Here is a 13824-nt window from a genome sequence, read left to right on the forward strand (position 1 = left end):
GAAAATACAGCATGGTTTTCAGAGTAGCCTAAATATTTCATGTCACAAAAAAATCACTGGAAGCACAACTTCAGATAGAAATTCATCTCAGTCTGAAAACAAAACCATAAAATTAGCTACAATGAAATCCTACCCTTGAGCATTCTGTCTTGGCATGTCTTCAGTTAAGAGAAAGCAATGCAGTTTTAGGACAGCCACAAATTTCACCTACCTAGGCTGTTAGGAAGAGAAACTGGCCTTTAGAAGGAACCTCTCCACCTATATGACAAAAATAATACCCTTCCACTCCATGGTGGTAGACTGAAGGAAAGGTGCAAATCACTGCCAGGAGGTCCTGCCTAATTTGTGGTGGAAACCCAGCAGATCCTGCCCTGGGTACCACTAGACAGTGGCTCACTCCATCTCAGGAACAGCTGCTGACAGCAAAATGCTGGAAAGAGACACACCTATATACAGTAAACTGGTAACCCACAGCTGGCTTGTGCCATAACAGCATGGTCACTTATCCCAAATATTTCACACAATCCACTGAAATCTCCAGCTAGTATATTTGATGGATTTAGAATCATAGAATAGTTAGGGTTGGAAAGGACCTTAAGATCATCTAGTTCCAACCCCCCTGCCATGGACAGGGGCACCTCACACTAAACCATATCACCCAAGGCTTCATCCAACCTGGCCTTGAACACTGCCAGGGATGGAGCATTCACTACCTCCCTGGGCAACCCATTCCAGTACCTCACCACCCTAACAAGAAAGAATTTCTTCCTTATATCCAGTCTAAACCTCTGCTGTTTAAGTTTCAACCCATTACCCTTTGTCCTATCACTACAGTCCCTAATGAATAGTCCATCCCCAGCATCCCTATAACCCCTCTTCAGATACTGGAAGGCTGCTATGAGGTCTCCAAGCAGCCTTCTCTTCTCCAGGCTGAACAGCCCCAACTTTCTCAGCCCGTCTTCATATGGGAGGTGCTCCAGTCCCCTGATCATCCTCGTAGCCCTCCTCTGGACTTGTTCCAACAGTTCCATGTCCTTTTTATGTTGAGGACACCAGAACTGCACACAATACTCCAAGTGGGGTCGCACAAGAGCAGAGCAGAGGGGCAGGATCACCTCCTTTCACCTGCTCCTCACGCTCCTTTTGATGCAGCCCAGGATACGGTTGGCTTTCTGGGCTGCAAGCGCACACTGAAGCCGCTCTTGTTGATTTTCTCATTGACCAACACCCCCAAATTCTTCTCCTCAGGGCTGCACTGAATTCCCTTTTTGCCCAACCTGTAGCTGTGCCTGGGATTGCTCCCACCCAGGTGTAGGACCTTGCACTTCCCATGGTTAAACTTCATGAGGTTGGCATCAGCCCACCTCACAAGTGTGTCAAGGTTCCTCTGGATGGCATTCCTTCCCTCCAGCGCATCAACAGAACCACACAGCTTGGTGTCATTGGCAGACTTGCTGAGGGCACACTCAGTCTCACTGTCCATGTCACCAACAAAGATGTTAAATAAGACCGGTCCCAACACCGATCCCTGAGGGACACCACTCGTTACTGGTCTCCAGCTGGACACTGAACCGTCGACCACAACTCTTTGAGTGCGACCATCCAGCCAGTTCTTTATCCACTGAGTGCTCCAGCTGTGAAACTGATGTCTCTCCAATTTAGAGACAAGGATGTCATGCGGGACAGTGTCGAATGCTTTGCTCAAGTCCAGGTAGATGACGTCAACTGCACTACCCTGTCCATCAGTTCCGTAGCCCCATTATAGTAGGCCACCAAATTGGTCAGGCAGGATTTCCCCTTAGTGAAGCCATGCTGGCTGTCATCAAGTACCTTGCTGTTTTTCATGTGCCCTAGCATGCCTTCCAGGAGAATCTGCTCCCAGATTTTGCCAGGCACAGAGGGGAGACTGACTGGTCTGTAATTCCCCAGGTCATCCATTTAACAGACTCATGGCCAGCTCTCAAAGCCCAGTTTTAGGAGCTGCCAATTACCCCAACAGATCTGAACTGTTGAAGATGATACCCTTTTTCTTTCAATGAAGAAACTGCCAAGCTATGACCAGACCTGCTTTGAGAAGGAAAAAGAAGCTCCTGGTACGTAAGTGCCAGGAAAGAAAGTTGAGCACCTGGTGCCTCTCCCAAAGGATCCACCTGAGTGCTGATGCAGCAGGGAAGCTACACAGGCTCTTTTGCCTCAGCTCTTATCACGTTCTAACTACACATGACCAAGATGTCGGTTTGGTAAAGAGGCAGCAGGGAAAAGAGGAAGTCAGCCTTTTCCAATAAAGGCCTGTCTAATCAACCAGGAGAAATTTCCACAAGAGTCAAAAGTTACTTTCTTCGGGAGAAAAAAAATAAATAAATCATCCAAAACATGACAAACACTCTGCACAGGAGCAGACTGGCAGGGTCACAGTCACAAAGCAACTTGAGAAGATCAAGGGCACAGATGAAAAAGAGACTGTAGCACAGAAGCACTCTTTGTAAAGTCTTCACTTACACGGACAATAATTTTTGGTGATTCACATGCATCCCATCTTAGCCTATTTACTTTTCATTCATATTACATGAAAGCAGTTGCGAATAATCTAATATATGTTTGCATTGTACAACATTTGAAATCAGAGGCATCAACACAGTGCTTACCTTAGCCAGAAAGTGACAAGAATTTGAAACTATAGGTTACATTTGAAAAAACTTCACCTTTCATTAAGACACCTTTTTAAAGCAATAATTAGTGCATGGATCTAGGTCACACTTCAGTTATGTGTCTTCGGAAAGATCATTTAACCTGTCCCTTTCTTCTGCTTTAAAAATACAAATAACTAAATGATTCCCATTGCAAAAAACAGTCAGTTTTAGTCTTCACACACAACATGGTATGGAGATACAAAGCATTTTTGGTTTTATTTATTCCAGTTAAGCCCTGGTAGCTCCTATTATACAATGACGTAAAGCTTGCTTTTTTCCTTTTTTTTTTCTTTTTTCCCCCTTTTTTTGATGAAACTAAAGAGCAGAGGGGACACAAAATAAAAAAATCACACAAAGCATTCAATTTACATAATTCTTATTCACTAAATTTGAGAGCACCCTCCCACGATCTACAGAAATAGTCAAATGTGAGTTTCAAATTATCCAATAACAAATAATTTGTTTAAAAATGTCTTTGACAAACAATATTCAGCTGTCTCTAATTATAACACTCTTTCACCCACTCCCATTTTTATAACTTTGGGAGAAATTATCCATACTTGCACTATTCACCAAAATGTTTTGCTCTGAAAGTATGCACTGAAAAACCCCTTCAGAAAAATTTGCACTAATAATTCTAAGGCAGAACAGGGCAGAAAGGATTCCTATCGTACTTACCATCAATAAAATAAACCAACTCACATTAACTAGTTTGTATTAGAGTACATGAAGTTAAACACCAGAAGCCTCAGAAGAGCCAAAATTTAGTTAGATTAATCTTTGCTGACTATCATCCTCAGTTTCAAATATCACCAATAGGAAGCAGTGATATTTATAATCCTGCAGAAAAATCTACCAAGATACATCCAGCTGTCTTGAAGGGTTTCATATCTTTGTTTTAATATGGCAGAAAAATAGCACTATCTTTATAAAGAGGCTAATGCCCAGGTCCCCTCAAAGGCAGGAAGGACATTTAACCTCATCTTTAAGTAGTATTTTACTCCAAACTGCCTCTCAGACAAGACTTCATGTTTCACTTGTCTCATCAAAATATATACGATTGAAATCTGGCATTCAGTACATAAAAAATGAGAACACATACAAAAGAAAGAACAAAAGATTAACCCCTGTAAAAACAAAGCTTGCAGAAGGAATTAAAACTTGGTTCACTTCCGTTTGAAACCAACTTGCCCAATTGAGTCTGATTTTATGTCACTTTGCATACCTGAGTATTCATGGAGTATTCATGTTCCCCTTTGCAGTTACATAAACATGGTAATGGACAGAGCAAAGGGGAGACAGTACACCTGACTGTGCTTAAAGTGTGATCACAATAGATTAGACTGGTTCTATTCCTCTCACAGAGATGATGCTTTCTAAAGACTAATCACTTCTCAATCCATTTTTTTAATAGCATAGATAGGAGTAATCCTGTAAGAATTTAGGATCATATTGTTTCTGTCAGGAAAGTAAGCTCAAGTCTGACATATCTACTCATCTACCTTCTTCTTGTACGTAGCTTCTATTTACGGAGGAAATACTAGATTTACTGGTGGAAAAAGACATTTTATGTGACAGAAAGTAAACATATATATTCAAAAGAAGACAGCTTTTCTAAAAAATATCACCTTTGCTTTTAAGCAGTAAATTACCTGATATACTTTACAGTTTATTCGTCAACTCAGTAATGATGAGATCACTTACCATTTCTGAGCTTTATAGCATATTTCCCTCATGTTATTCTAGTACTTCAGTGAAACACTGCCCAGGACTTAAAAGTCACTTGTCTTCTAGGGTCCCTAAGCTTACTATACTCTCAGGACTTGATTCCTCTATTCCTTCACTCCAGTTTAATGATCAATACAGAAACTCTGCTCATGACCATTTACAAAAAAGAAGCTCACTGATCTTGAGAAATTAAGTAAAATCGCAGTCTCAGCATATTTTGCAGTTTAGTTTCAAGGAAGGGGAATAACTAAAGTGGGATTGGTTAAGGAAATTACGTATAGGATTAATCACTAAGTTGTGAGAAAATCATTTTACAGCATTTTGCTTCAGACAGGGATAACAGCATGCTTATTCTGAATTTTCATGTAAAAAAATATCTGCAAGATACAATATGTAACTGTCATTATGCGTGTTCATTTTTATTAATAGACTTTACTATCCCAAAGAACTGCAGAGAATTTACTATCTTCCTATATATACATCAAATGAAGTCAAGCTACATGAACTGTTTTTATTACAAATGACAGTATCAATTTAAATTTTCCAGTAAGAGAAGAAAGCTGTATATCTCATGAGAAACATAAAGAATAAACATGTGTTTCTGCCAGATGTTCATTTGCTAATGATTCCTTTTTTTCTCTCTCTTACCCTGCTTAAGTCCCAGTACACATGGAGAGCTTTGTTTGATTATTCATGGCTGTTTGCCTTCCTAATATAATGTCCTTTCTTTTTCAGTGGTCATGAACATCTATGCTGAGGCATTTCAGCACACTGTCCCTATTCAATTTTTATTATTCACATTTTTGGACAAATAAAACTGGAGGCAATCTATTCTGATTAATGTAAAAAGAAAAAGAAATCAGGAAAAGAGTACAACATGCAGGTGAGTAATAATTCACATTAATTAATTACATTCCAAATTAAACTTGAAGTTAATTTTGAGATTTTTTTCCTTGTTCTTTTTTTAGTTGGTTTTGTTTGTTGTAAGCAAAACGAATCTGATCATTGTTTTATGACACTTTCATGTCTGCCCCATAGAACAACTCTGAACCTTCCTCTGCACAATGGAGCATTGATGAAGAAGTTCCCATTAATTTGTGTGCAGCCTGTCTTCTTTCATTCAAACTAATATAGCTTACAGATACATCAGCAGAAATAAGAAGTTTAGTGAATAAATGTGTGTTTAAATTCAACAGCATTTGAAGAGGTTAAGGTATTAAGTGATGAGGATGGACAGTGAAAACAAGTCTAGATCCTCCACTTCCCAGACTCAGGCCTGTGTCATGAGCATCACTAGCTATTAACGAGGTCAGCTGGTGCTTCTACTGGCTCCACAAATACAAGGCAATCTCACTGTATGGTATTATGACAGTTTCTGAGAGGTCTGAGGGAGGTGACAGCCAAGGCCATATCACTTTCACTTTCCTAAATTTGTGCTGCTCCAAGCCACAATGGCTTTAGGCACAGCTAAGTTACAGCAAGAAATACGAGGCTTCCCTAGGCAGCAGGGCCATCCATAGCTGAAGTACAAGAGTTTGCAATTCCATCTTTCTCTCTTCCAATGCTTTTCCAGACATCAGTGCTAAAGTTGCTAATTCAAAGCAATATTCCACTGAGCCCACTCTGTGGTTAAAAGCTTTTTACAACTCTAAAGGACAGAGCAAAGACAAGTCTGTCACTAAAAATAACAGAAAGATTGTATGGGCTTAATTCACATCTATGGCCAAATTGCAGAAATGCTAATCACAATGCTCTCCAGTAGACTGGAATCTATGTTCATTCAATCTGGCTGTTCTTGCCAGGACATCTCACAGATGTGGTGGTTGCTCAAAAGAGGTCTTGGATGAGGCTGTAAAGCAGACCATTACACATGGGATTCAATAGAACTTTGTATTAAATGTAACATCTAAATCTCAGTAAGTTTCATCACTACCTGGCCCAGAAGTCATTATAGCTGGTTTTGAAGACCACATGTTATTTAATTCAGAATACAGAAGTGTTTACAGAAACAGAACACCCACCAGCCTTTAATGTTTAATTATCTTTGTTGCTCTGGTCATTTCTCTCTCACAACCATACAATAGTATTAGAAACTGGTACAAGAACACAAATTCTCTCTTTTTTACGTAAATAAACACTGACATCTATAAGTAAAAAAAAAAAGAAAAAAGAAAAACGTATGGTTTGTCCTTACACTGTATTTTTCCTTTACTTTGAGCTGTAATTTAAAACATAATCCACCATTTCCATCAGTGTGCAGAACTAGGAGCTCAGTTCTAACTTAGTTCTAGATCTGCTTCTGAGCTCCATGTTGGGAAAGAATTTGGTATATTCAAATTCCCTCTCCTGTTCTAAGTGCCCATGAGAAAGACACCAAGAAACACAGAACATTATTTCTCTTGTGCACCTAAGTTCCAGAAGTACTTGCTTGATTCATGATGCATTCATCTTCCAAAAGGAATGTTTCTTGACTTCTCTCCCTCTCAAACTACAGTATTAGTAAGATAGCTACTTGAATTCCTAACAGCTACAGTTGTATGGGAACCACAATACAAAACTCTCCTCACTTGTGACATTCTATAGTCTACATCTTTGAGTTTCATCTGAAACTGTTTATTTTCAAAAGCAATTCCCCACAAATTCCTGCTATTTTGCTACTTCCCTTCAAATCTACTAATAAAATTCTGTTTTGTTGCAGTACTAATAAAAACTTGTGCAAGGGTTGATGTGGGCACACCTGGATTACCTTTGTGATCAATATTGTCTTCTGATTATCAACACCGAGAAGTTAAAATTCCACTTGCTACCTCTACCTACTCTCCAACCTTAGCAGCACATCTTTGGTGTAGACATCATCTCCTTGTTTACTGCAAAGCATCTAGCAGAGATGAGTAGTAGCCCTAAATTCCACAGTGAACATTAATGTGTTTTTTAAAATCATCATAGAACACAGTAAGCTAACATTACTGAGGATGGGTTTTTAAATTCTTTAAAGAGAGTTGCTTTTTATGATTTTGGATTGAAAATCTGTAGATTTTTAAAAAAATTAAGCCTTCTGTATCTAATATTATGAGCTGGATTCCCTACTGCAAGTCTCTTTGTGAGCAATTGCTAACAGCTGTGCAAACATCAGCCAAAATGTACAGGCACAATGCCAAATAGAAAATTGCCAAATAGATGAAAACATTGTGTCTTCACTGAAACTTATTTTCCCACAAATTCTAAGGTACACACATGAACAGTACCTTCTCAATTGTTTAGAGTTCAATGTGATTGTTTAGTCTTGAGAAGAGAAGGCTCAGGGGGGATCTTACTAATATTTATAAATACTGAAGAGAAGTGCAAAAAGAATATGAAAACAAACTCTTCCTAGTGATGCACTGTGAATGGATAAGAGGCAATGGCCACAAGGTGGAAAACTAAAAATTCTGTTTAAATTCAAGGAAAAAATAATAAAATACTGTAACTGTGATCAAACACTGGAGCAGTTCAGCGAGAGGTGTTGAGGTTCTCTGTCCCTGAAGATACTCAAAACTCAGCTGGACATCATCCTGAGTAATCTGCTCTAGCTGACTCTGCTTTGAACAAGGCAACTGGACTAGATGCTCATCCAGGGTCCTTTCTTCCTCAACTGCTCCACAATTTTCGATACCAAGTTCAAAATGATTGCTAGGAATCAAACAGGTTGTCACAGAACATAGAACCCAAATTTTTACTGTTCAAAAATAGTTAGGGCTGGAAAGGACCTCAAGATCATCTAGTTCCAACCCCCCTGCCATGGGCAGGGACACCTCACACTAAACCATATCACCCAAGGCTTCATCCAACCTGGCCTTGAACACTGCCAGGGATGGAGCATTCACTACCTCCCTGGGCAACCCATTCCAGTACCTCACCACCCTAACAGTAAAGAATTTCTTCCTTATATCCAGTCTAAACCTCTGCTGTTTAAGTTTCAACCTGTTACCCCTTGTCCTATCACTACAGTCCCTAATGAATAGTCCCTCACCAGCAACCCTGTAGGGATCAACTATCGAATTCTACAGAAAAGCAAAATTGCCAATTTCATAGATGTTTTGATTTGCAATAGGACTTTTTAAAAGTGAAACAGATGCAGAATAAGAAAATAAAGACATTTTTATACTGAAGTAAATATGATCTATTTTAAGTATGAAAGAAAATCCTTTTCATTTATTAGTGGGGGAACACAGCAGTACACACGAAGTACTCAAGTCATAGTGGAATCAATAACTGACAAAGTTGCCGTTCTATTCTCCCATGAAATATAACAATTTATAATGCTGAATGGCTCATCACAGTAAAGGATGAATATATAAAACCACTTCCAGGTGTATTACTGTTGTCAAAATAGGCACAGGCGACACATTGCAATGTTGCAGCTATGACTAGGGATCAGACTAACATCCACAATATCTTAAAGACCAAATTCGTCCTGAACAGTCTTTCAGTAATGGCTGTTTTTTCTTTTGAATGTAAACAGACACACACAGAAAATCAGAATGATGCAGCCACTCCAACTGCTGCCCCCTGCAAGTTGTTTACATGAGATGAGGTTACCTTACTTCAAAAATCTTTCTGTGTTTAAGGTGGCTTTAAAAAAATTATCAGAATTTTCCCTGCCTAATTTGTAGTCTATTCCACATTAAAATTTTCATATTTGACACATTAAGAAGACAGGAATTACATCGGTCTGTTCAAGTCCAAGCATATGGTCAGGCAAAACTGACAATAACATCCATATGTTCTTAAGTGTGATAAATATTATGCAGTCAATGCATTTTCCTAAGTAGAAGAGGCTGATTTATCTGCAAAACTGATGTACCAGAAAATGTCAATTAAAGACCAAGAAATTCAATAAACATTTAACTCACGTAAACACATTTTAAGAAAGTGACATTATGAAACATTTTCCAAGGAAGAAACTCAGATAGGCTTATGCATAATATTAATGAACTAGGCCAGATATAGTCTGAGCCTCCTTCTTTCTCTTCACTGCCCTAACTCAAATTTTCTGTATTTCAGCATTCATTAGTGATGAACACTGTCACATAAACTCCTCATACCACAAAAATGAACTGGCAGGATAGCATTTGTGTGGCATTTGACACAGCTTGCCTTTGCTTTAATGCCTTTCTCTTCTTAGTGGGATGAGCGGGGCCTAAGGCAATTTTTTTTTTAAATCACTCAGTAAGTAGAAGCAGAGAAGAAAGATTCAAGTAGCTTTTGGCGCAGAAGAGAGCTCCTGAAATTTTCTGTGTTTTAAATGAAGTAATTCCCAAACTCACATGTTCACCTTTTATATGAAGCTTGCAAAAGAAATGTCTATCATAATTACTTAGCAATTATTAACTCTAGACAATAAAAAATGGTTTGTTATTTTCAGAAAATTACAACTGCAAAAGAACCATGCAAACTAAGTAAGACTAAGCAAGTTCATTTTCATTTAACAGTTGAAACTTTCTAATTAAGAAAGTTCATTTCAAATGAAGAGCAGATTCTTAATGACAATTCTTAAATGGGAAGCAGAAGGAAAGAAGGACGTACACTCTTCCCAATTCCCAGCTTACATTCTATTTTCCAGCCAACATGATTAGGGAATAAATGTTATAACAGATCAACTGGAAAGAAACTATCATGGAGAGTGAAAAAAGAGCTATTCAGAACTCTTAACCCACCATGTGTCATTCACGCACCAGAAAAGATGAGAAAGAAGGGTGAGAGAATGAAGCAGTTAAGGCTGATGGTAACTGAGCCAGCAAGTTTTAATTGACAAGTAAGATTTAGAATTACAAAAGAAAGGCATGAAGTGAGAGTATGTAGCCATTTCTATGGGGAAAATGACAACAACAATAACAACAAACAAACAAACAAACAAGAAAGGCAAAAAAAAAGGCAAAAAAAAACCTCCGAGAAAACAACAATAACAAGCTCCAAAATCTCAACCTTTTCATAGCTATGAAATATTTTAAGCGTTTCCCATTGCTTAGCAAATCTCTACTGTATACACAAAAGTTCCAGCCTATTTCCTTTCTTTAGGAAATCTTGTTTTATACTTTTTCTAACATAAGCTATAGAACAACTGAATTAGGGAGGACGAAAAAAAGAAAAAAAAGAAGAGTCACATCTGATAAAATTCTGTATCTGCCAAGCATTGATAGGGATAAAGAGACTGACGCAGTTTCCGAGTCTTAATTAAATACACTCCTTGAGGAATAAGATGTAGATCAAGAATTTCTGCATAACTGTAGTGTGCAACTGGAGAGGGGGGGCAGCTATTTTTAAAAAATCCACGCTGGCAGAATCAAAATCTCCACAAGCAGTGGAGCTGTACATATTGCTCTCAAATGTATATGAACATCCCTCTCATCCCACTTAGAAGGCATAACACTGGATCAAACTGAATTCCTTCCTACCTGTGATCCAGATAGCATACAGGCGACTTAGATCTCCCCTTCTGGGTTTGTTAGTGCAATTTATAGTCAAGGGAGAGAAGAATGCAAAGCCAGCATATGACATAGCTGCATTAATTACTTCATCTGAAGTGCAGTTTGCACTGGTTTTTATCTTACAGCAGCCATGAAACTTCATTGCTCATCCTTCCCCTTCATTGTTAATATTCACCCTTACACTGAAAGGACCTACACACAACTTTAGAGTTAGCGTGACTGGACTGGAATGGACTATTGGGTCAGACCTTCTCTCAATGGCATTACAAATACCAAGAGAGCCTGTCACCTTCCAAATCTGTTACTCATTCACCAGAAGATAAGTTCTATAACGAAGCATGAAAAAGTTTTTGATTAAATGAAATCAAGTTTGAATAGTGAAGAGTGAGAGGCATTGCACTGTACGACCTTTTCTCACCACCACCACCCTGTTTCCATAAGACTGAATTTCTAAGATCTGTCTGAGAATCTACTAACACTGTACTAACACTGTTCTGGTTAAAACACACTGTTTTCTTTCAGTTTGAGGAGACATACTCACAATAACTTATCTTTATTATTTGTTTAACTGCTCTGAGTCTAAATACATCTACATAGTATTTCCATTTGTGGTTCATCCTGTTTTGACTTTTACACATAGAATCCTGTTATAACCTTCTCTGCCATGTCACCAAACTGGACAAGATGGGCATATAAATCCTGACAGGGGACAGCAATGATGTGTATGATTTTCATACACATAGCATACATTTATCATTTGCATCCCTTTTGCAAGACTTTTAAGTAAGATGACAACAGGTGTCCTGAGTTTCTTAGGCATTCATGATCTGTTTTCCTATATGTCAATGTACATTACCCTTCGAAAGTTTTACATAAAAAAAATCATTTCAAAGGTCATTGCAACTCCAGGGTAAAAAGTGTTAGGAACAAAAAGAAATGCTGAAAAGGGCAACATGAATAATAACTTGTGACACAGTTGGAATGTATTAAAGAACCTACTAAGAAGTGAGGGAACTCATGCACCTTTTGGAAAGTGCTCAGCATTGTGCATTTTGAACTTGCATACTGCAGATTATCTCCTATGCAACTTTTTGCTTCCAGCCAGCATAACATAACTTGCATACACTGAGATATTTCATGTTTATCCTCTACAGGACTTTAGAATCTATGCAGGTACTATGCCAAAATGCATTAATTTCAGAAGGTAACAGAAGAACCATGCAGTAATTTATGTCACTTCAGTGTTGCAAGGAAGCTGGAATTTTTTTTCTTATAAAAACCTCAGCTGCTTTAGCAAAAAAAAAAAAAACAAAAAACCAAACTTGCATTTCTGTGTCATCCTTTCAGACAAGTTCTGGCCATCATAATCTATGTTTCATTATTGAAAGATAGACCTAGTGCTTCTAAACTATAATAAAAACCAAGCATTAGTTTAAATGTGTAGGAAGAGGGGAAATAGGACACTTTATATTGTATGCAAACAGAATGATAATCAGAACAACTTCAATGTTAAGGAAATAAAATTAAACTGCATTCCAGTGCTTAAAACCTACTTTAAGGGAGGCAAAACTATCAAGCAATCTTAGCAACACATACTGCCATCCACTCTATCTTTAATAAGGTAAACTAGCAAGGCTGCACCTCACACACTGTGTTCAGTTTTGGACCCCCCTTTACAAGAAAAACATCAAGGTGCTGGAGCATGTCCAAAGAATGGTAACTAAGCTGGTGTAGGGTCTAGAGCACAGGTCTTATGAGGGGCACTGAGGGACCTGGGGTTGTTCAGTTTGGAGAAGGCTCAGGTGAGACCTTACCACTCTCAACAATTACCTGAAAGGAGGTTGTAGCAAGATGGGGTTCATTCTCTTCTCCCAGGTAATCTCCCAAGTGATAGGACAAGAGGAAATGGCCTCAAGTTGCACTAGGGGAGATTTAGACTGGATATTAGGAGCAATTTCTTCACCAAAAGGGCTGTGAAGCACTAAAGAGGCTGTTCAGCAAAGTAGTTAAGTCACCATTGCTGAAGGTACTTAAAAGACATGTAGGTGTGACACCAAGGGACATGGTTTAGTGGTGGACTTCGCAGTGTTGCATTAATGGTTGGACTTCGTGATCTTTCTAACTTAAATGATTCTACGGTTCTATATTCTATCTTTAGCTAGTCAGTTTAGTAATTTAAATAACTCTCTGGTTTTGTAGGTGAGGACATGTTTCCAATTTCCAATACTAAAAAATGTTGAGATCTTTCTAAGTTCAGGTCAAACTGTCAGAATAAGAATGCCCCATTCAATTTGCTTTTACTAATCTGGGGTTTTAATTTAATGTTTAGAACCAGGGAGTATACAGCACAGCTTGCTGACCATTTTTCTTCTCTGCAGCTTATGGAAAGAGGACTGTTGTGCTCGCAGGAATAAGCAGATGACTAAAATACTGGTAGGTTTGAGAAAGAATACAGTGTACATTTCCTGATCCAAGTGAAAAACGCAGACAAAACCAGGCTGCAATTATATGTTTGTAGCTGAATAGCTATAACCACAATAATTCTGATCAGGTCAAGAACTTAAGATATTGCTGTGCATACAGGTAACATATGCAAGGATATATGAACACTGTTGAAGAAGGATTCCAGACTTGTAAAAAGCCTCAGGTAAAATGCTACTGATTCTGATACTGAACACTCAAGTGTCTTCAGTTCACTGGTATCTAAAAAACTTAGTATGCTAGAAAAGCTACCTTGCAGAGCTGAAGAACAAATTACCATGCCTTTAACCCTAGTAAGGCTTTTTTTGGTTTTGGTTTTCTTTTTTTAAAATTATCTTGTTAAAGTAAGAAAGGCAGACAACTGGAGACAAAATGGTTCAATTTTTTTCCCCTTATAAGTTTTGTGGATTATTAGAACAAGAATAGTTTAGACAAACCATACATCTCATTGCTTTAAG

General features: G+C 38.3%; 1 protein-coding gene across 1 annotated transcript in view; it reads right to left on the reverse strand.

The window, feature by feature from the left end:
* The window catches only part of PPFIA2 (PTPRF interacting protein alpha 2), a 331712-nt gene that overhangs the window by 279299 nt on the left and 38589 nt on the right, over window positions 1-13824 (reverse strand). The gene's annotated exons all lie outside the window — the stretch shown is intronic.

Source organism: Melopsittacus undulatus, chromosome 5 (assembly GCF_012275295.1).
Source record: "Melopsittacus undulatus isolate bMelUnd1 chromosome 5, bMelUnd1.mat.Z, whole genome shotgun sequence".
In the NCBI taxonomy this organism is placed as follows: Eukaryota; Metazoa; Chordata; class Aves; order Psittaciformes; family Psittaculidae; genus Melopsittacus; species Melopsittacus undulatus.